Below are 24,537 nucleotides of genomic sequence, written 5' to 3' on the forward strand. Positions count from 1 at the left end.
GCAAAAGAGAAGAATTACCCACTGGAGAGGTCAGAATTGCCAAGCTCTACTGGAGGGTATGCCAATAAGCTACTGTATGTTAAGCTAAAATTTTTCATTCAAGTTTCTTCACTTTGGTGCTGTGACAGACTCTAGTAGCTCCCAGGGTCTCTGCCTCCTATAACATGCATCTAAGGAACCAAAGGAGGCCAAGGTGATAGATATCACTCCTGTCATTAGTTACATTGAGTGGAAGACTCCATCCTACTAGCAGACTCACCGAATTCTGGCTCTATTACTGGCTTTAAACAAACAAGCTGCCATGAATCCAACAGTCAGAAAGAAATGAATCTTTTCAGAAAGCTTAGCAAACTTAAGAGCAGGCACCAGTTGTGTCTCCCAGTGACAGCGCAGCCCTGGCTAATATCTTAATGTAGCTTTGCCAAAATTCCAGCGACACCTCGCCCAGACTCCTGACTCACAGGAACTGTGAATAAGTGTATATTGTGTTAACCTGATAAGTGTATGGTAATTTGTAGTGCAGTGATAGAAAACTAATATACCTAGAATACCAATTTCCATCATTAAGTGTGTTATTTGTATATTGATTAGGATCTTTATTTCTGTCTTGAAGCATAGTGTTGAACATGTCTAATTTTCATACTTCTTGATTAAGTAAATTAGAACAGGCATATTATTTATGTCCACATATATGCAAAACAGAACTTCATCCACAGGAGGTAATTATAAAATTTTATTGAATTGAAATTGAAGAACTTTCCAGAGAATAGAATCAATGAGTTGACAAATAGTAATATTAAAATAATTAAAGGGCTTGATGGCTATTTTACAAAGGTCTTTTGAGACTGAGAACTTTCTAATTTAAAATTACTATACTATAACTGTCAGACTACACTAATGGTATCTCTATTATTTGCAATTTCTCCTAAGACTCAACTTTAAAAAATACCTTTTTGTTCTTGTTTGACAAAGTTTTGCAGTTATAATAGATTCCCTGGGGTGAGCGTGGTTCATTTCCTTCCAATGATGGTTAATTTTATGTATGTTCTTTCTCTTTGCCTGAACTGTAATAAATCACTTATGTATAATAGTCATAGATTTATAAATGTGAAGGGGGTTTCTGCATAACTATCTTCTAAACATTAAATTGTCCAAAAACAAAAACACTTCTTCTTTTCTGAAAAGGTTAAGAAGTATTCATTTTTTGGTTTTTGTTTGTTTTACTATAGGGTGCTTATACTCACTGAAGAGAGAGAGGGAGAGAGAAAGTGAGAAATCACGTCCCCCCCCACCCCAGTGAAGGGAGGAAGGTCATGCCATAATCCCTTTTCCTCCATTCTCTCTTTGGATTTTGGGAATGTAAATTACACATGATTTTCAAGCTGCTGGGTCTGGAACTAGAACCACACATTCAGCTATGTGGCATCCAGCTGCCTTAACCTGCATGCTACCTGCTGGCCAGGAAGTGTTCATATTTTAATCAAATGGAGCACTGAGGTATTTTATTGCTTTAATCCTCTCATTGTCCAAGGGATCTTCATTACTTGGTCCATTTTTCAAGTGTTATAATTGCATCGGGGAACCAGCAGTTAGCGTAATGGCTATGTCACTGGACTCCCACATAGTCGACTGTGGTTCGCGTCCTGGACCCGGTGGCTTAAAACCCACGCCGAGCACATGTGCGTGCGTGCGTGCCCAAGATCCCAAGAGGAGAATGGAGGAGAAGGGATTACGGCATGGCCATCCCCTCTGGGGGGTGATTTCTCGCTTTCTATCTCTCTGTCTCTCTCTGTCTGGTGAGCGCACACGCCCTATAGTAAAAAAAGAAAAAAAAAGGAAAGTGTTATAATTGCAGAAAATAAAAAGATAGACTGGTTACACCACTGATTAGCTAAGGAATATAAAGCATTTTTTCCCCCAAATACAATCAACTTCATGAAGATCTCTTTTTATCAATAAATCCTTATTTTGGCTACAATAATCATTTTATTAAATCCTATATTTTATTAAACATGAATTTTAAAGAGTCATCAAGTCATTGACAGCACCAGTAAGCCAATAAATGGTATGAAGTTTTGCTTTTTTTCCCCCTTAATCATATGAATTTAATTGTATAGAAATTCATCTATTCTTCTTGGCATTTATTTCTCAGTCAACGATAAGAAAAGTAATTGCGTATTGACCATGTTCAAGATTATGCAAATAACATGGAGAGTAAATGCTCAAAGATTTGAATTTTTTTTTTAAGGTTTTTGCCATAGGGTGTGTGCAATCACCAGAAAGAGAGAGAGAGATAAAGTGGGAGGAAGAGTGATAAATCACTATCTGGGGGGGATGGCCATGCCACAATCACTTCTCCATTCTTCTCCTGGGATTTTGGGCATGCACACCCCTGTGCGTATTTTTTCAACTTGCCAGTTCCAGGGTTTGAACTGTGATCTGCCAAGGGGAAGTCCAGAGCCTTAATCACCATACCACCTGCTGGCCCCAAGACTTGAGGATTTTTAGAGCCAAAGATTTATGTCATATATCTATATCTATATATATATATGACATAAATATATATATATATGACATATATAGATATATAGATATAGATATAGATATAGATATAGATATAGATATAGATATAGATATAGCTAGCTAACTATGCTCTCCCATAGAAAGACAGAGAGAGGGAAAGTGAGAAATACCCATGGAGTAAAGCCCGTTCTGAAATCCCTTCTTCATTTCCTCTTGGTATTTTGGGCACTTACACACACTCACCCAGTGTGTTTTTCAGGCTGTCAGGTATGAGACTCAAACTATGGAGTCAGCTATGTGTGATCTAACACTTTAACCACCATACCACCTGCTAGCCCTAATTATATTAATCACTTGATTTTAGAACTGGAAGAGACCTTAGAAACTTCATAGATTTCCTTTTCTTCCGTGTGTGTGTGTGTGTTCTCAAAATATTGAGAACCTAGGGGATTAAATGGCTTGTCCAAAGTTATCCAGCTCTTTGGTAGTAAAGAAAAAACTAGAACACAGCTCCTCTGACTTCCTCAGAAGTGTTCTGCCTAAATATAGCTCCTCTATTTGCTACAGGGTTCGTGGGCTCACTGGAAAAACAGAGACAGAAAGTGAGAAATCACCCTCTTGGCGGGGATGACCATGCCTCAATCTCTTCTCTTCCATTCCTCTCTTGGGATTTTGGGCCCTCATGCACACATGCTTGGAGTAAGTTTCAAGCCTCTGGGTCTGGGACTCAACAGCGATCAGCCACGTGTGAGTCTAGCGACCATGAGGCCATCTGCTGGCCCTGGCTCCTCTATTTGATCTAGTGTTAGGCATTTATCTGAATAAATGGAAAATAGACAGATCATGTCTCTTGAATGTTGGAATTGGAAGAACCCACAGAGAAATTATTTATTGACTGAGGTCAATTAAAAACAGTAATTCATTCTTTAAGAAGTTTGATGAGCTTTCATTCTTACTACCCTCTCAATCCCCAATGCAGAATTATGTTAAATTAATGGAGTCAAGAGAATTTATTCAGTATAGGTTTTCTTTTCTTTCTTTCTTTTTTTTTTTTTTTTTTTTTTTTAGAGATTTTTGCTATAGGGTACCTGCACTCATTGAAGAGACAGAGACAAAAAGTGAGAAATCATCCCCTGGGGAGATAACCACACCACAATCCCTTCTCTTCCACTGTCCTCTTGGGATTCTGGGCATGCATGCAGACATGCCGGGTGTGAGTTTTAAGTCACGGGGTCCAGGACTCAAACTATGGTAGACTATCTGGGAGGCCAGAGACATAAACATTACGCTATCTGCTGGTCCCCATTATAGGTTCTAAAAATCACAGGATGTATCTCATTGACTCTCCTTAAACATTATTTGCATCAAGACCTCAGAGAGATGAACACCTTAAATTACTTTGTGTCAAACTATCAAGTTTAAGAGAAAACTGGCTCCGGCCACTGATGTAGCATGGCTCAGGGACTTGTATATGCTGGTTCTTGACCCAGGCATCGCCTACCTTGAAACCCACCACATGAGTTATCTGCCGACCTAGCACTTGAACCTCAAGACCCACTTCAACAATCATCTCTATTTTATGATCATTGTTAAAATCTACCTGGCACCACTCTACCTACCTGGTTATTTTCTTTTGACTCTGAAAATCTAACTCACTTAATGCTTCTTGTTTTATATATTTCTTGATGCACATATTTCTGTCTCCTTTATTAATTTCTGCATCCTTGGTACTAGGTATAGAGCCCAGAAAATTAGCAATCTAGAAATTTTTGAAACTATAATAAAGGTTCCAAATATTTAGGGAGTAGCCACATTTACACAGATAGATTCTCCTCTTCAGCACATGCTGTAAATCACACTCATGTTCCAAAAATTCATTAGAAAAGCAACTATGCTTTGAATTAACAACTGTATTTCTAAGATTTCTAGAATTTAGCCTAAGGAAATAATCAAGAATGAGCCTACAGATAAAGCTATGAATATATTCATAAAGGTAAATTTATATTAGTAGAAAGATTAGAAACAGCTTAAGTTTTCATTAAAAGGGGATTAATTCAATAAATCGCAGTAGAGCAACACAATGAAATAATACCTAACCACTAAAAATAATATTTACAAGCATAGTTAATACTATAGAACAGAATTCACAATTCACAGACAAGTGAAAAATGTAGATAATAAGAAAGGATGTGTTGCATGATTCAATTAAAAAATACATCTATTTCTCGCTTACAACATTCCCAAAAACTCTTGCCAAGATGGGAAAACCCATAAAATGAAAACTTAATCTTACTAATTTTAATGAGAAAATTACAATGTCACCTTCCAATCAAAGATACACCAATCATTTTCACCAAGAGAAAAGTATATCAATTAAACATTGAAAACAAGTTTGTATTTGTAATAGACACTACGTTTAAAATAAACCTGTCTAGCCTCAGAGCACATGTGACAGTACACTGAATGGCAATGCTGGGAGCCACATGGCTGACCATGCATCCAGATCCCAAGTTAACCTGAAAACACACTGGGTACAGCCTGCACATGCTCAAGAGCCACATGCACTGTGGAGACTAGAGGCAGGATGAGACTCTGTCAAGTATGTCTTTCTCTCTTGCACACATGTGCATGCATGCACTATATGTCATGAATAAAAATAATTTAAAACTTAGAAAAAAGTAAACCAACAGAACTGGCCCATGAAACATAAGCAATCATGTTTTTTTTTATACTTCCCAAAGTTTTAATGGTAAATGAAGCAAGCCAGACTACGAAAAATAGGTGTTGTGTGTTTCATTTTTTTTTTTTTTGAGAGGTTTTTCGCTATAGGGCGCGGGTGCTCACCAGAAAGACAGAGAGAGACAGAGAGATAGAAAGCAAGAAATCACCCCCCAGGGGTGATGACCACGCCACAATCCTTTCTCCTCCATTCTCCTCTTGGGATCTTGGGTATGCACGCACACACGCCCGGCGTGAGTTTTAAGCCATCGGGTCTGGGACGCGAACCGCGGTCAACTACATGGAAGTCCAGCAACATAGCCATTATGCTAACTGCTGGTCCCAGGTGTTGTATGTTTCTACTTAATATAAATGGAATGACTGCACTCTGTGGCAGAAACTGAAAGATTGGAAGGTATAATAGCATGGAGGGCAACTGTAGATACTAGAGACAGTCTAGGAGGGGATGAGTAGGATGGGATGGGAAGGAAGGCATTAGGAAAACAAACAAACAAAACATTTAATAGAGAAGAAATGGAAAGTTATTTGTTTAAAATAATGTATATGGTAGTATCTTTGACTTTACTAATATGCACTGTATTCATGCTGAAAAAAATTATGTTGTACACTGTAAAGATGTACAGTGATTAAGTGTACATAAAAAGATTTAAAAATAAAAGAAAAAAGTAGTGGGACCAGCAACTTGTGTAATGGCTATATTGCTGGACTCCCATGTGGTTGACCACAGTTTGAGTCCCAAACGTGGTGGCTTGAGATCATGCATGCATGCCCAAGATCCTGAGAGGAGAAGGGATTGTGGTGTGGCCATCTCCCCTGGGATGGGGGGGGGGGGGTGGGGTTTCTCTCTCCCCTGGGATGGGGGGGGGGGGCTGTGATTTCTTGCTTTCTGTCTCTCCGTCTCTCTCTGTCTTCCTGGTAAGCACATGCACCCTTATAGCAAAAACCTCTCCAAAAAAAGAAAAAGTAGATTTAGGGAAGAAGAAAACCTCTCCAAAAAAAGAAAAAGTAGATTTAGGGAAGAAGAGTTGGGAAAGGTGTGAAGAAGTCATTCTTAGGAAGGTGATAAAAAGACAAAGAATTGACTATCAGACACACAACCTTTGGGATTCCTAGAAATTATTTACTTATGCTGCATTTTTACAGCAATAAAAATAATTTTTGAACAAAAGAAAAATGAGCAAATGTAAGTACACATGAACTGTACAGATTTTTGGAAGATACCACCCTTGGCAGGTTTACTGAAACATGGCACTGGATTTAAATTTGTTCTGATAGTGTCTGATTGGAACCCATGGGTGAGCCTGAAAGTCTAATTATTGAAATATCATTTCTTTCCATATTTTGGATAAAAAAGAAGTGACAATAATTTAATACATATATACAATAACTAAAAAAATATATAAATCATTTTGAGATCTACCATAGTGATAGCTGTTAATCAAAGAAGAAAGCCGGAGTAAGTCCATCGACATACACAACACCTGGATCTCAGAGTGCTAGGATGCTATGTTTTCATTTTTCTTAGTTATATATAATGGCTGTACACTTTTTAAAAGTTTATTTATTAGCTTTTCCATGGAAGAGGGAGAGGCAGACACCCTCAAAGGGGTCTTCATTCCATGGTTGGCTCCAGCCTGTCAGCCAACATCATGGGTATATGTGCATGTACCTACCTTATAGAGGGAGGTGCCAGGACACAAACCCAGGACCTTCCCATATGGGTCTAGTTGCATTACCATTGCTCCACTGCCTGGCCCCTATGGTACTCTTATTTAATAAGGTCAAAATTAAGTGATTAAAAAGATTAAACAACAACATTTATTGGGCTGGCCCTGTGGGTTAAGGAAGCCTGACACCACATGGGTGATGCCATGATTCAAATCTCAGCCCCAGTGGCTTTATAAACAAGCCTGGAGCATGTGTGTGCATTCCCCAAATCTAAAAGTAATAGAGTAATGGAAGGGAAGGGATTGTGGCATGACTGCACCGAGTTGGGAGTGGAGCCTGCTTTTCCCCTCTTTCCAGCTCTCTTTCTGTCTCTGTTTGGCAAGTACACTCACCCCCAATGAATTTCAAAATAATACTACTAATAATAAATCAGAACAGCATTTATATATGGCAAATATGAATTAATGAATGATTTCAGAAAAAATAATATTGTTTTTCACAAAATGCATATTTTATTTTAGTACTTGTAGATCACTCACAATATTCTTATTTTGCATGACATGTCATATTTTTCTTCCTTTTTATTTTGGGAAGAAATTTCCAAATGACTAAAATGAAAGTTATTTATTTCAATACATTTTCTATAAACTTTTTCTAAGTAAAGCTTACATATTATCTTTTTGTCTTTGTGTCTACATAAAGATCTAAGAAGAAAACACCATTCAGTTCACACGAACATGATGCTCTTAGGAGTTTCAGCTGCATATGGAATTTAAGGCTGATGTCTGATGAGAGAATGAAATCATCATTACTGGGACCAGCAGTTAGCGTAATGGGTATGTTGGTGGACTTCCATGGAGTCAACTGCGGTTTGAGCCCTGGACCTGGCGACTTAAACTCATGCTGGATGAATATGTGTGTGCGCACCCAAGATCCCGAGAGGAGAATGGAGGAGAAAGGACTGCGGTGTGGCCATCCCCCTGGGGGGTGATTTCTCGCTTTCTGTCTCTCTCTGTCTTTCTGGCGAGTGCATGCACCCTATAGCGAGAACCTCTCAAAACAATTTAAAAAAATCATCGTCATTTACTTCCAATATGATTGTCCAAGGCTTACAGTAAGTGATTTATGTAACGTCTCCTTCAGCATCTGGGGCACGCATATATTACTGCATTTTGCTCTTCTTTTTTTTTTTTTTAATTTCAAATTCTCTGTCACAATCTAGGAACTATATTTGGTTTTATGTGTTCCATGAGCTAGTACAATACTGGTTACTCTGCATCTCTGAGCCCTCATTTACCTAATTGCAAACTGAAGGATTTGCACCATTTAATCTTTTAGGGTTTTTTTTTTTCTTTCCTTATTATTGTGACCAAATGATAATATATGTACATACACACTGTGTGTGTGTGTGTGTGTGTGTGTGTGTGTGTGTAGGGGGTATGAGTGTGTGTGTGTGTGTGTGTGTATATATATATATAAATATATATATATATATGGTTCATCATAGTACACTTACATTTGAGAGTTTATTATATTAAGTCACTTTACCTCTTAAATAAGTTTAAAATTAAGAAACAAAAACATCTGTTAAAAATTAAATTAAGCTATTAATTTCAATTAAAAGTGAATTAAGAATATAATTTAAGATGTATTCCTCACAAACATAAAAAAACTGACTACTACAAATTAAGAAGTGCTAGAGCTACTGCCCCGAGACAACTTAGCACTATCAATGATTCTATTACAAAGCTATTATTTAAATTGTTAAGACTTTCATATATGAAAAGTGGTTGTTGAATGACTCAGATTTTGACCTGATTTCAAAATCTGAAGAGTGCTAATAAGTATATACTGTGTTGCCTAGACTTAGAGCAGGTTCTTGGCTATACACAAAGGTATTAAAATCAGAAAATTTCATTTAAAGTTTCCCATTTGGACTTCTACATCAATGTCATTCTATCCTCACTCTTTGAACAGAAACCCACTTACCTCACTGGGAATTCTACAACAAGTTTATCTTAATTTAACATGCAGTATATATATCCCAGTTCATTAAAAACAGCTTCTGAGTTGAAGCATTCACACTGGCTAGAGAATTTGGATTAAATTCAAATTCAGACCAACATTTACATGCGGTAAACTCCAAGGGTCTGTAGAAATCCAGGGTACTTACTGGAAAAGATGGAGCTGTCTTTGCAAATGATGAGGCTGTTAGCATAGTATTTAAACTAAGAATATCACAGCATTCTCCTATTCACACTCACCTGTGTGACTTGCTAGGGCTTGAAATTCCTGATTGCCCATCTTGAACATACATTTACTCAGCAGATAGCAATTACTTTAAGAGGTATCATAACGGAAAGGCAAAGGGATCACACGAGTTGGTGTGATCTTGTACTTCATTGCATTATGACCAAGGGTAATACTGGGATCAGACCTGTGCTTTAAGCTCTTAAGCAAATACTCCTGCAGGCTGATGGATGAAGGCTCCTGCCTGGCACCTCCGAGGAGCTTAGGCAGCATGCTCCCGAGGCTTCCTGCTGCTCTCCTTGTTATTCTTTGCCCAATTACCGTCATGCATCACCTAGCTATGGGGATCCGATGTGAGAAATACATCATTAGGCAATTTTGTCATCGTGTGAACATCATAGTGTATTTACATAAAACTATATGGTATAGCCAGTCTACTACATATCTCAACTAGATGGTATGGCCTACTAAGATTTGTGGGACCACTGTTGCACATGAAATCTGTCACTGACTGAAATGCTATTATGTGGCGCATGATTGTACTGGATATTGGGGTGAAAATGCATCTGTTTTGGGGGTGAAAGTTGTCATATCTAATCGAGACAAACAGAAACAGTTTCCAGAGATAGCTCTTCACAGCTATTTGTACCTATTATATATTCATTCATTTCAAATGACTTCCTGAACTCAATGTTTTAAATTTGATTTTTCCCATCACAGTTGAAATTACTTGCTGCTGCTTTAACATTATCATAACACAAAGTTTAAAATGCTATGGAATTTATATACACACACATGCACACATTTTTGATGTATGTGTTTACAATGTGTCTGTGTATGTATTAACAGATCTTAATTTTCTGAAATTCTTGACATGAGCTTAATACCTTTGCACACCATAATCCTCTGTGTGCATTAATTCACTTGAATTGATTTGGTGTTTCAACAGCCCTAACCAAAAACTAAAAACAAGTGCTAACTCCAGAGATATAATTCACATTCATATTGTCTTTTATTTTACCTAAAATGAAGATTTTCCAATTATTTCTTAAATATGTTCATCTTAACATTCTTACTTATGTTTCACAATAGCTAAGTAAATATTTTGGATTGAGAAAATGAAGAATAATGATATCATTCTAATTTTACTATTTAAAAAAATTTATGGGCTGGCAGGTGGCATGATGGTTAAGGGTGTTGGACTCCTACATGACTGACTGTGATTTGAGTCCCGACCTGGCAACTTGCTTTCTCACTGGCCCTCTCTCTTTCTCTCTCACTCTATCCCTCTTTGGTCAAATTAAAATAAATAAATACAGTTAAATAAAATAATTCTTTAACAAAATTTATAAATGTGCCTGTTAAAATAGTAGTAGCAGGTCAACTTTCTTTTTCTTTCTTTTTTTTTTTTTCTGGAGAGGTTTTTGCTATAGGGCAAATGCATTCGCCATAGAGACAGAGACATAGAAAGCGAGAAGTCACCCCCTGGGGGGATGGCCACGCTGCAATCCCTTCTCCTCCTTTCTCCTCTCGGGATCTTGGGCACGCACGCACACGCGCCCGGTGTGAGTTTAAGCCACCGGGTCCGGGACTTGAATCGCGGTCGACTACGTGGGAGTCCAGCAACATAGCCATTACGCTAACTGCTGGTCCCTCTCCTTTCGGTATTTTGAGCACACACTCGCACGCACTTGGCATATTTTTCAAACCTCTGTGTCTGGGACTCAAATTGTGCAGTCAGCCATGGGCATCCAGCCCTCTTTATTTCCATACTACTGACTGGCTAGAGCACTTTCTCTTAAGAGCACATCATTAGCCTACTGTTCTCCCTTCCTTATCTCGTTCATCTATACCTTCCCCAGCTCAGATGCTGATGATCGCAAAGGTTGGAGCAACTGAGAAATGATCCTTCAGGGCCTCTAGCTCTTGATAACAACTGTGGGAACATTTACTTGGTGGAATTCCCATCTTAGTACCAGATCTATAGATTTTAAGGGAGAAACCTAGATTTGTATCAAAATCTGTTTGAGTCTAATCTAATCTTCCTAACTTATGTTCTTTTCTTTTTCACATATTTTCTCTTTGTAGATTTATCATTTAATCTATTTAATTAATAATTTACTATTTAACTTGATAATGGTTACTAGGTTATCTGCTAAAGTTAACTACAAAGTTAATTTCAGGAAGATGTGGAAGAGGAGCATGCATCTGAGTAATAGGAAGTGGGTCCATCCCTCATTGCAATTTTGAAATTTCAAAAAATTGATCTCTCATATACTCTTTATGATGTGCCTACCGATAAGAAAAAGTTTTACTGCACTTCAGTTCACTGATGCATACTGTCATGGAAACCACATTTATGCCCATGCAGAATATCTGCAGAATAAAATCCAGACACGCTTCTATGTGTAGACACAAAATTTGAAGGCATAGCAAATTTTCAGATAAGAACATCAGGTCTGGAGAGATTAGGTTTTTATGAAGTTCTCACTTCTTTTTTTCTTTTTTTGGAGAGCTTTTTGCTATAGGGCACGTGCGCTCGCCAGACAGAGAGAGACAGAGAGCAAGAAATCACCACTCCACACCCCCGCCCCCGAGGGGATGGTCACAACGCAATCCCTTCTCCTCCATTCTCTTCTCGGGATCTTGGGCACGCACGCACACGCGCCCGGTGTGAGTTTAAGCCACCGGGTCCGGGACTCGAACCGCAGTCGACTACATGGGAGTCCAGCGACAGCCATTACACTAACTGCTGGGCCCTGAAGTCCCCACTTCTAATTAAGGGCAAAGAAGTTGGATATTGTCTCCTAATTGCTCTTTTCACTGAACTAGGAGCTTGTATGAGTCCCCTCATATTTCCCTCCAGGAAACTCAGTAATCTTGGATCCAAGGCAGGAGTAAAATATTAGGCTGTCAGGAAAGTCATGATGTAATTTTCTATGCAAAGACGTGTCATGACTTTCCTGACAACCAAATAGGAGGCACATATGTTGAAAGTTCTCCACAATTTGCAGAATGGGAGGACTGTCTATGATAGCATACGTGGTATCTTAACCGCACTGGTGTGCAGTGTATTCATGCTGGGGAAATTCATTTTACAAGCTATGTTGATTTGTAGTGATTTAATGGATAAAATAAATCTAAAAATTACTTTTTTAAAAAAAGCAAAAACTTGGGACATAACCTAAAAAAGCAAACAAAACCAATTTTTTTGCATCCAATAAGTCAATGAAATTATAAAAATCAATAGTCACACCCACCCAAACATTCTCCCTTGTCTGCATCATATATTCTACTTTCCTTTCTATTTCTATATTTCTCGAGAAATATGTTTCAACAAGTTTCAGACTTCTCTTCTGACTCAAGTCATTCTGCTATATTTTTAAATAGCTCTTCTACTGCTTAACACAATTCCTGTACATAGCTTCCTATCTCAGTGAGACAAGCCCCATACAATTTTAAAAACTAAAACAAGCCAAGGCCAGCAGGAGGGAGCTGTGCATAAAGATCCTCTGTGAGCAGAGTCCTGGATGGAAAGCAGGTGTTCTTCTACAACAAGAAGGGGAGGGGTGCATTGCAATAGAAGAAACGGTATGGACAGAGGAGAGATGGAGAGTCTATCCACTATAATGCCCTTAGAAAGGTCAGACCTTGACTGAAAACATTCCCCTCCCCAGGAAGATACAGGCTTTAGGATGCACAACTTCTTCCATACACATTCTGTTTCATGTGCTTCTCAACAACTGACTTAGAGGGAATAAACGTCCAGTTCAATTTTTTTTCAGGAAAGTGAGTAATTGATCTACCTGGCCTTTTTGGTTCCAAGACCACTGATCTGCCCACTACACCTGTTTTTAAAGACACAATGCCAGGATTTGCAAACACTTGCAAACGTTTTTTGCTTATTTCTGGGTTCACAGCTTGAGTCATCTGATCACAAGATTGATTGTGTAGGGGAAGAATACACAGTAATTCTATGTTGGGAGATTTCCCTCCCAAGGTCAATCTACAAAGAGAGATGCTGTAAAAATCTCAATCATTTGTTATTCATAACTTTGCTAATGAGATGTAACAATCAGAGAGAAAAGCAAAATTAGGAGTATATATCAATAATAATAAGGGATTTCAAGGAGGAGGGTTTCTCATTCCTGCCAGTCACATAAAAAGACAGTATCTAAAATCCAGCCCAAATGTATAAACATGAACGAGAAGTCTGATAATTCTGAATGAGGCTCATATCACCTGCTCTTTGATACCGTTCTTAGAGATGTTCTGGCTTCACACAGGAAGTTCTTTTCAGCGCGTTCTCATGCATCATGGAACTTTGTCAAGCCTGTGAGCTCAAGGTTGGAACACCCTCCAGCTTTTCTTTCCAGTGCTCAGTACAGTGTCTTGGGACTCATTTAATGCTCATGAAATGCAATCAGGAAAACGAACAAAATCAAGGAGAACATCAGGGAATGAAGCAGTAAAAATGGAGTCAGGAGAAGAGAAAGGGAGACAGACCAGCAGACAGGAAGCAGTGAAAGGATGTGAGTTGCTTAGAAGCCCAAAATATTTAGCTTTGATATATTCAAATCAATAAGCCCAATTTTTAAATCAGGGATCTTTTTTTCCTTGTCTTTGGTCTCCCTCCAAGATTTGTCTCAGAACAATTACCAAAGTTATGCTACTGCTTTGCAGGAGCAACTACAGGCAGAGCTCAAGGCTTCACACTGGCTATGGGCACTGGGAATGCAATTCTGCCATGAAACTAACTTAGCCTGAAGGTCTCAGTTGTATAAATGCTTGTCTTTGAAAATGCCTTGGCACATACCAAGACAGAATGAGACCCCCCCCAAATGATCCCCAGTGTATAGCATAATATACATTTTTCAGTATATAGCATAATATACAGGATTATTTAAAAATATAAAGGAAAATAAGTAGTAAGATGAAATAATTTAACTTCTGCAGAGACATTTTTATTCTCAGAATATATAGCAAACACTCAACTGGTTTGTATTCTTGGAGCTTAAAAAGATCATAAGAATTCTCTTAAGGATACTAACTCGTAGCTGATTGATGAGGACATTAAATTTGTGTATTTTATGCATACCATAAGATGCCACGAAGGACATTCAAATTTTGAAAAGAAGTTCTTGCTTTAATGGTGGCAACATTCTAATGTAGAAGTCGGATATCATACTCTATCTTGCATTAAATTTCTCTATTTAACCTTTTTTTCAACATTGTAAAGGAACATATTATCTATTACTAGGAACAATTCTAACATTACTCTTCTTAATCATGCAATGATAATATATAAAGGGCTTTCAAAAAATTCATGGAACATATATATTATGAAAAAAATTTATGCACATATTTCAAAATTTGGGGGCCCAAATGAACACATACCTAAACTCTATTTTCTTCACAAACTTAATGAGGTTCTCTCATATTCCGTGTAAATTTCTACCTCCCAAATATGAATAAGTTTAGCAAAAGGAAAATAGATAGTACTTTATCTAAACACACTAACCCTGAGTCCTGATACTTACATTATTCAGTGACCAGAAAAATAAATTATTTATTTATTCCTAAACATATCAATAAAGTAAAATTGCTTCAATGCCAGCTGAATGCCTGAATCTCAAATATTGGATATGATTTTTTTCAAAAGAAAGAAATTTTCAAATGAGGGGTCATTTGTGCATTTTATATCATTCTGCATAAATGCATAATTGTCACAGTGTTTCAGACACCAGATGGCATATGCAATTTATCCCCATTTTCACTGGATCTTATCATATTTAATAGCTGTGGCTTCACCTCTGATTCTAAATGTAGTGTTTACAAAATTGCCTTGGTTAGCAACAGGACCTAATGGTTAGCTTTATGCATTTGATTCAAAAATACCCAACTATGAAGTGCAAAGGACTCTGCAGGGCACTGTGGAGGTTCACAGGTGGAAAATAAATAGATATAGTTTCTATGCTCAAAATTTTAATAAAACAAGTGCTGAACTCAGTATATGAGAGGGATGCTAAAGAAGGCACAACACAGGGCTATGTAACACTCCTAGGGTGATGGAGGGTCTTTTATATGGAGAGTATGCAAAAAGTCTCATCAGGAATATGGTGTTCCAGGTGATCCCAGAAGTCTTTTTAGACTTTTCTGACTTTAATACAAAAATAGGACAAATCTTCACTTCTCACTATGTGTGCAAACCTCAACTTCTCTTGACATATCAAGTACAAACCATTCCTTGTGTACCCCTCAATGCTTTCACTTTGCTCATAACACACACACACACACACACACACACACACACACACACACACACACACCCCTCCTCTTCCTCTGTCCATCATATCGCCCTTTCATCATTAAAGCCTTTGAAGTTCAAGTGCACTCATAGAACCATAAGGTAGTATGTGGTGGCCAAAATGTAGGAGGTGCAGTTTATATGTGGCTAAATGGGGTTGGAAAAGCAAGTTGGAGCAAGAGTATGGCCAGCTTCGAAAGTGGAGGAATTTGTCCTGTAGGCAATAGGGAAGGTCAACAAAATTTGAGGAAGGAAATGAGACAATCTGATCTATGCTTCTGTAATAGTTATTTACAGCTAGTCATAAAACCCAGAGAAACTGGGAGCTGGATGGTCTGAGCTTTTGAGAATTCCAGGAAAGAAAAAGAAGGGTTGCAGCTTCTTGCTTTACACCCTATTTAACCAAGAGACAATCAACCAGCTAAGGCTAGATTCATTGTAAACCAAGAGGGTACTGAATTTCTGCAAACCTTTCCAATAAAAGCAAGATTACTTGGATAAGCACTTGCTGAAATATGACATATGCCACAGGTATAAAAGAACTGAGCCAAGTTAAAAGTCAAAAACCTCTTGGGGACCAGCAGTTGGCATAATGGCTATGTCGCTGAGCTCCCATGTAGTCAACCGTGGTTTGAGTGCCAGACTCAGTGGCTTAATTGCAATATGAGCACGTGTGCATGAGTGCCCAGGATTCCAAGAGAATGGAGGAGAAGGGATTGCAATATAGCCATCCTGTCGAGGGGTGATATCACACTTTCTGTCTCTGTCTCTCTCTGTCTTTCTGGCAAGCTCATGTGTCCTATAGCCAATATCTCTCCAAAAAAAAAAAAAAAAACAAAAAACAAAAAAACAAAAACTAAACTGATGGCACTGAGGTTAGGGCAGCTGGATCCAACATGCCTAACTATGCGGTTCGTGTTCCAGACTTGGAGACTTGAAAAGCACACCAGGCACATGTGTGTGCATACCTAAAATCATAAGAGGAGAATGGAGAAAAAGGAATTTCACTGTGGCCATCCTCCTGGGTGGATGCTTTCTCACTTTCCTTCTCTCTGTCTCCAGTGAATTCATATGCTTTTTGCAAGAACATTAAAAGTAATAATAATAGAAAGTAAACTTCTTGAACTTCACAAAAACTCCCTTTAGCATATATCAGACAATGTTGCCATTAGAAATGCTGAGGGGTGGGGCACATAAAATCCTTTGAGAGCTCATTTACTTTCACTTGGTGAGCTCCCTCTGTTATGATTCTGTGTCCTTAAACAAGGGAAGTTTCCGATTTCATTTCTCCCTGTAATTTTTATTTTTTTTTCTTTGCATATTCTGAGTCTATTCTAAAGTAGATGATTGTCAAAACTTCTTGGAGCAGATTCTTTTATGGTTAAATAATGACTTCATCTATAAAAATACTGGAGTCATTTCTCTCATGACTTATTTGGTGTTATTAGTACCTTTTCCTCTATCCTCCTTCTCTTTTATTCAGCTCTGCTTTGGATGTATGATATTTTCTGTTCATACTCTTGGCTCAGTAATTTTTAGACATTATTACAATGTAATGTGGCATCAATTTTGATGATTAGTTGCCTGAAAAATTAATGCAATGTAAGTACATTTGTCTGTACATTCTCTCTATGTTATTTATTTGTCTCATAATCTGAAGTTTCATTTTATGAATTATGAGTGTGTATTTATTTGGTTTCAGCTTTGAAAGTCTTTAAATCAAAGAGGCACAACTCTTTTCTTTAGTTCTGAAAAAAATCTCAGCCTTTGCATCTTTTATGGATGCTTTTTCTTTCTTTCTCTCCATTCTTTAATTTTCAATTTAATTTCAGATATGTTTTTGTGTTTCTTAACACATCTTCCAAGCATCCTAATTAATCAGTCATATTACCCTTTATACTTTTTATACAAAGTTCTAGGTAACATCTTAAGATCTATTTTCTAGTTTACCAATTCTCTTTCCAGCCTTGTCTAAACTAATTTGTGATATATTCACATAGTAGTCAATTTAATCTGCCTTGTCTAATCTACTTTGTGATATATTCACATAGTAGTCAATTTAAATGACCTGTCTTATTTCTACATATCCTATTTGTTTTTGTTTTGTAATATGTTTTTTCATACTAGATACTTCATATTTTAGGGTTCTTTTTCCTTTTGAAAATCTACTTGATAATTCTAAATATGCCCAACATTTAGGTAAATTTGTTATTTCTATTGTCCAATCTAGTTGCTCATTCTTCTCTCATGTTCTCTAATTCCCCTGTAGCTTTTTTATGTAGGTTACCATCTTTATAATATTTTATTGTATGTTTATCTACAGTAAGTGTTTTTGGTTTGTTTTTGTTTTTAGGGAGAGATTTTTGTTATAGGGTGCGTGTGCTTGCCAAAGAGACAGAAAGTGAGAAATCACTCCCCCCACCCCACCCTCCCGGAGGGATGCCCACACCACAATCCCTTCTCCTCCATTCTCATGTTAGGATTTTGGGCATGTATGCACATGCCTAGCATGAGTTTTAAGCTGCTGGTTTAGCCACCCTCAGTTAGCCATGTGAGAGTACACCAACGTAATCATTATACCATCTGCTGGTCCCTCAAGTAGGATTTTTTAAAAAATTACTTGTTTTTTGAGAAGTAGGAATCTCTTGACCTCTATGTTGTAAAAATTCTGTATTAAATAATTTGGGGTTTTTATCTGGAGGACCTTTGAGTTCTGACAGAATCAAAATTGATTCTTGAATAATGTTTACATGAATTCACCATGTGGTTCTTCTACAATACACAGGTAGGAGAAATTAAGATCTCACATCCATGTCTGGTACATGGTACATTTCTGGTTAGTACCCCATGACCCTGCATAGATGAGTTTCCTCTATACTTTCCTCAGTCAGTGTTTTGCTAGCTCTTTTCTCATAAATAGACACATTTGCTGATAGTCTGAGTTTCACTCAAGAGCAAAGTGCCAGTGTCTCCACCACCCCTGTCTCACAAGGCACTGATCACGCCTCTCATTCACTTGGGCATAAAAACTCTAGTGCCATGCCCAGGTCCTCTTCTATGATTTTTTTTTTCCCTTAGGAGCAACTTTAACTACTTCTCCTCTAGTTTATAATTCTTTCTTAATCCTTGGGGCTTAGAGGATCTCTCTCTCTCTCTCTCTTTCAAGTCAGCTAGGCATTGAAATAAATTTTGTTACATATTATTCAGCAGTTTAATTTGTTAGTAGTGAGGATGGGGAAGAGTTTCTTTTTTAAAAAATGTTTTGAGAGGTTTTTGCTATAGGGCACGCCAGAAAAACAGAGAGAGACAGAGACACAGAAAGTGAGAAATCACCCTTGAGATGGGGAAGAGATCTTGCAGCAACCCAGTCTTCCATGTTTCTGATATCCTCCATCATAAAAATTTATGATGGACAGTATTCTTTCTTCTCCAGAGAATATTTTTCTTTTTCTAGTAAAGCACTAAGCATTTTAAGAACCTAGAAAACAGATTGGCTGGAGTTGAGTTTGTTTCCAACCCCCCTCCCCCAAAAAAAGGAATTAGTTGAAATCTTTAGTTTCTAAGCAACACTATTTTTTTCTAGAGTGCCTGCCACATGTTGAGACCTTAATAAAAGCTGGTTATCTTCTACTCACTATCCAAGAATAGCTTCCAGAAATGACCATTTTTATCCAACTCATACAATTAACAAGGTAAAATTTTTTAAAAAAAGGTAGAGCAGAAGTTCTCTTTGAAAATATGGATGCTCTCTTGCTCCAGAGAACAGGGAACAGGGATGGAGGCTGTAAGTGGGATAGAAATGCTTCTTTCTAAACCTTTTGATGTCAAGTTAAAAAAAACAAAACAAAAACAAACAACAATAAAAATACTCTACTTTTCCCCTCAATTATTAAGAGGTCTTAAAAAAATCTCAACACAAAACATGTTCATTTAAGGAACAAAAATAGTAAGGAGATTATTCATTGTTCAGAGTCACTTATGAGGAAAATCTTAAATATCTATTATTTTCAAATTGAAAACATAATGCTAGTAAATACAGGAATAATTAATTACTGTCCTCTAAGGTACATTTGCTCCCCCAAAAGAGAGAGAAAGCACCTTCTTCAGTGGGTTGTTGTCATGTCCAAATACTTCTTCCCTCTATCTCTCCACCTCATCATGGTTCTTCATAGGTACACACACGTGCATGGGTATTTTTTAAGACACTGGGGTTGGAAGTGGAATTGCAGTTGGCCATGTGGGATACTGCTTTCTATTCACCTAACTGCTGTGCTACAGCCCTCTACTGTTCTTAAATCATGAGTTATGAAAGGAAAAGAGGGAGTGTTGGTTCTTCCTATTTGTAGTAAACTATAGGAATTTGTATATCTGTCTGACATTCCTAGTTCAGGATGCATGTTGTGTTTTTAAGTGATCAGAGTAAAAAGAAAAATATCTAGATGTAGGAATAAAATCTCTTATCTTAAACTTTTCATGATTTATGGAAACCTGAATTTTGTTTTCAGATTGGAATCTCTATAAATAGCAATTCTCAACTAATGCAATATATATTAATGCCCCTACAAATAGTCCTTTGCTTGCTTGCTTGCTTGCTTCCTTTTTTCTTTTTATTGCCAGAGGATGTTTGTACTTGTCAGAAAGAGACAGAGAGACAAAGAGAGAGGGAAAGGGAGAGGGTACCTCCTCAATGGAGCACAGATATGCTACAATCCCATCTACTCCATTTTCCCTCCTGTCCGAATTTTGGGCATGCACACATAGGCACTTCGCTTGTTTTACCAAATACTGGGGCTAGGACTCAAACCACATGGTTTTCCATGTAGGATCTGGCTCCCTTAATCACTAGCCCATGGGTCAATCTTGGTTTATCACTTCTTAAAGTTATGGTTTTGAGACCTCTATTGTAAAGAACCTTTCATCCTAAAATTTTTATAGCATATTCCTTCATAGCAAATTTCCAAGTTTTAATTTTGTTGTGAGACATTGAGAAAGTCCTGACACATTTTTGCACAGAAAATCATAGAAAAATATGTCATAACTATCCCAACAACCTAACACATAACATAGACCTAAAACATTATTATTATATTATAGTGGATTTCAGACAAGTCCTCTTAACTTAGCCAAGCACCATTATCCATCTTTCCACATCAGGAAATGCTTTTGTTATGAGGGAAAAATCAAACTATAAAAGGGTAAACAAATAGGCTAATCTGTAGCCTTACCCAATGCCTATAATTTTCCTTATGGTCTTGTTAAAAACTAAGTGGTATCATGTGTTTGTCAATACTCTTAAATAATGTTTTTATATTAAATTGAGATTATATCATTTAGAGATTCTTACTATGTCAAGGTAAACTAACCCATGATCTCTTGCTATATAACATTCAGTTACTTTGACTATCTAAAAGGTAATAGGAACTTCTAAGAAAATGAAACAAATTGAGGCACTCTTACTAGCATCTAGGCTAGTTATTATAGCTATTGATATTATTTTTATTAAACTATTATTATTATTTATTACTCAGTAGTTTGTTTTAAAAGAGTTCTCTGCATGGCAAAACACTGCAATATGTCCCTACAAATGACACTGTGAACCTGATGAACAAAAATGCCCTTTCATGTTCATGCAGCTCTGCGTTTCCAGCATTCAGAGTTGGATTATCTGTAAATCCATGGTAAGAAGAAAGGTACTGACAAATAACAATAAATCCACTGAACATCTTTCATCTCAAAAAAGCACAGTCCTCCAGGTTTCAGATACCTTGAAATATAGACTGTATAAGCAATTTGCATATTGAGATTATAATCTACATTTTATATACAATTCACTATTTTTAAATTCTATGAAAAAAATAGGCCACACCTTTATAGGGATTCACAACCATAGAATTCTGAGGTCTCTAGCATCCTATAAACTTTGTTCCTAGTCTCATTTGTTTGACAGATATTATCATCTGAGACAATGCTAATTATTCAATCTGTATCCAGAGAACTAGCTCTCTCTAAAAGAACTAATCATTAAAATGCAAATAGGTGTTTCCCACTTCACTGGTTTAGCCGTGAAAGGCTGTTAACAGCTTTCTGACAAGAAAGAGAGAAGCTAAATGAGTTGCTGCCTTAACCTTCTGGATGTAATGAACACAACGCACCCAGATCTGAGCTGTACACTCTGTCTCCAGCCTCTGGCTCAGATCATTTCCGAGCAACGACGTTTATGAGTTAACTAATAGAAGCTGCTGAAGAAATTACTGAACAAAAAAACTGATTTCAGATTCCACTCGCTGCACCCAGCCAGCTCTCACTTAGACTAATTACTTAAATGATTTAAAAATGTATGAATATTCATATGATGGTGCTTTTCAAAAACTGAAGCACAGCTGAGACCTCACCATCAGCTCGTTTCTCCCTTTCTGATTTGGTGCAACTTCACTTGCATATATGAAACATTGGAAAAGCTCAGAGAACTGGATCACAGTGAGCAGACAGAAGGTCAGAGGAACTTACAGCTAACTCCCAGCTCCTCACATCCCACAGACCGCTTGCAACCTCCAACCTCAGCTAGGATTTTTAACCCTGAAGGTCTCCTCTAGTCGGACAGCTTAAAATATTTGTATAGAGTCAAGAATGTCTCATGTTAAATATTTACAAGGTAATCTGCCCTCTAGGGCAATAATAACATGCTTCTTCCCTCTTCTCATGACACTTTTACACATTTGGTGTGGGCTGACATTTATAATGTGGAAGTTAAACAAGGGCAGGAGACTAACAGGAAAGCACCCATTAGACTGTCCAAGTGGGCAGACTCTGGTCGTTTGACTTCTGATGGTGTTGGGGCCAAGAAACTCTAGACCTGGAGCTAGAACACTCAGGGAGTGGGAGTCGGAGTGGGGGGGTGGAAACCCATTTCCCACAATATTAAAAATACTGTAAAAGTTTCAAGTCAGCTGGAAGATCTGGGATCCTTTCTAGAGTCTCACTACCTAGGATGGTCACAGAAATGGACAAACACCCATCCTAAAGTGGAGACTCCAGAGGTAATTTGCCAGCCTCCATTCACACCTTATAGCTCCTTCAAACACAATGTATACTCTTTATTGGAATCAAAGTTTGCTCTTACGACAGCACTAAGCAACATCTAGCAAAATGCGCTCTCCACAATCCACCATCCTTTGATGAAAATAGACATTATTAGAAACAAGTAGATGGAAAAATATAATGCAATTTGTTTAACCCATTATTAATAAGGTTTTTACTTGCCATAATTTTTCTAGGACACATAGCACATGGGAAACTTGCAGCAGGAGATAGTGGGGTACAAGAGACACATGAAGCCAGAGCATGATATGCATATTCCCAAATTGAGAATGACAATGAAAACAAGAAATGATAAGAAAGAATAAAATTTTCAAATACCTAAAGGACACAAGACAGGTTGGAGAAATTCACCAACCCCTGCGACAACCTTAGCATCTTCAGGGGAGAGGATCAGTGAGTTTCCCCATCATGAGACAGCATTCAATACAACCAAAATCATCATTCAATGTCCTCCTGAACTGTCTTTCCAGATTCTCAAATGCTACATTTCTTTGGACCCTGGAAACACCGGTAATCAGACATCTGATTTTTACATAAAAGTAAAGCTTAAGACGTTAAAATGGAAGTAAAACTTTATCATAGGTATAATCTATGCATTATACACACTTACTAAATAACATTGGAAGAATTTCAAAACCTTTTGTCATAAAACCTCAATTAAACACCATACTGGGGAAATGGAGCATTTGATGAAATTTCCAAATTAACCCTCTATTCCCTTTTTTCCATTTTCTTTCTAGTAGACACAATGAAGCTCCTATAGCTTGAGCATAGATTAGAGTCTTTAATGCTCAGGTATTCCAAGTAGGCATTTTAGCATCATCTCACAATGAGGTGAAGCAGATTTTGGCTGGACTCTGAGACCATAGCACTTTCCTGGGGCTGGCTTTTGTTCCCAGTTCCTTGAGCCTACTGCTTCTTTTTTTAGCTAATTTGCCTCTTTTTACACTCTAAAAAACTCTGATTAGTTCAGAGTCCCCATCAATAGGGGTTAAGTGTTTACCACATTTTCTTTATTCTTTCTAATTATACCATTGAAAAATATTATACAAATTTTGGCCTTCATTGACTTGGAACACCGTTAACAAATTATTGTCTCAGAAGTTTCCCATTGAAATGTGGTTTGGACATATGGACAACTGGAGCTTACATAGTAATACAGTTTTTAATATCACTGATTACTAGCAAAGCATCATAAACAACCTCTCTGATTCAGTCACTAACAATTAGGAATAGTTTCCCCAGGCCTCATTTCATGTGAGTCTCATCGACACCTTTGGTTAATAGATTTAAAGCTAATAAACACTGACATCTATTATCTGGATAAAAGTGACTCAAATGTGTAAATCCTGAACGAAACAAACAAGCCAAAGGGAAATCTTACAATTTTGTTGCAATGTCCATGTTTCTTTAGGAATGATATCCTGTTGCATAATGCTCATCCTGGACTTTGTTTTATTTCATTCCATTTTCTTTTCCCATCAAACACCACAAAGAATATGGTTTCAATTCTTAAGGTTCTCTACTATTCCATAGCAGTTGATCACCATCAGCACTACCTATGATCTATCATGCCCCATTCCATCCCACCTGAAGCAAGTAGGAGTATGATAAAAGTACTCACCTTCCGGCTCCCCACAGAGGGTGCACTGCGACTCTGCAGAGAACAGAGAGAAAGAAACTATTACTCCCACTGAATCTCGGATTATGTTGTTAAAAAGATTAAACAAGAGTCACAACAACAGAACTGCAATGGGATAGACAATGCAATTCAACTGTCCCAGAGTTAATGAACACCTCAATAAAGAAGCCTGTCTGACCTTGCACTTCAGCAAATTTTCTTTTTTTTAAACTACTATTAGCAAATATTTTATGTATGACACTTTATTAACATCATGGCCTCTCTTTGTCATATGCATATTTACACATTGTATATATTTTTACAACCGTGT

The 24,537-nt window shown here is 37.4% G+C and overlaps 1 protein-coding gene across 1 annotated transcript in view; it reads right to left on the bottom strand.

Moving 5' to 3' along the window:
- The window catches only part of DLGAP2 (DLG associated protein 2), a 498,047-nt gene extending 473,808 nt beyond the window's left edge, over window positions 1-24,239 (bottom strand). The window contains exon 1 of the mRNA XM_006163214.2: window positions 24,210-24,239. The gene's annotated coding sequence lies outside the window, so the exon portion shown is untranslated. The remainder of the gene's footprint in view (window positions 1-24,209) is intronic.
- Between the last annotated feature and the right edge of the window lie 298 nt (window positions 24,240-24,537).

Source organism: Tupaia chinensis, unplaced genomic scaffold, assembly GCF_000334495.1.
Source record: "Tupaia chinensis unplaced genomic scaffold, TupChi_1.0 Scaffold141517_1, whole genome shotgun sequence".
Taxonomy (NCBI): Eukaryota; Metazoa; Chordata; class Mammalia; order Scandentia; family Tupaiidae; genus Tupaia; species Tupaia belangeri.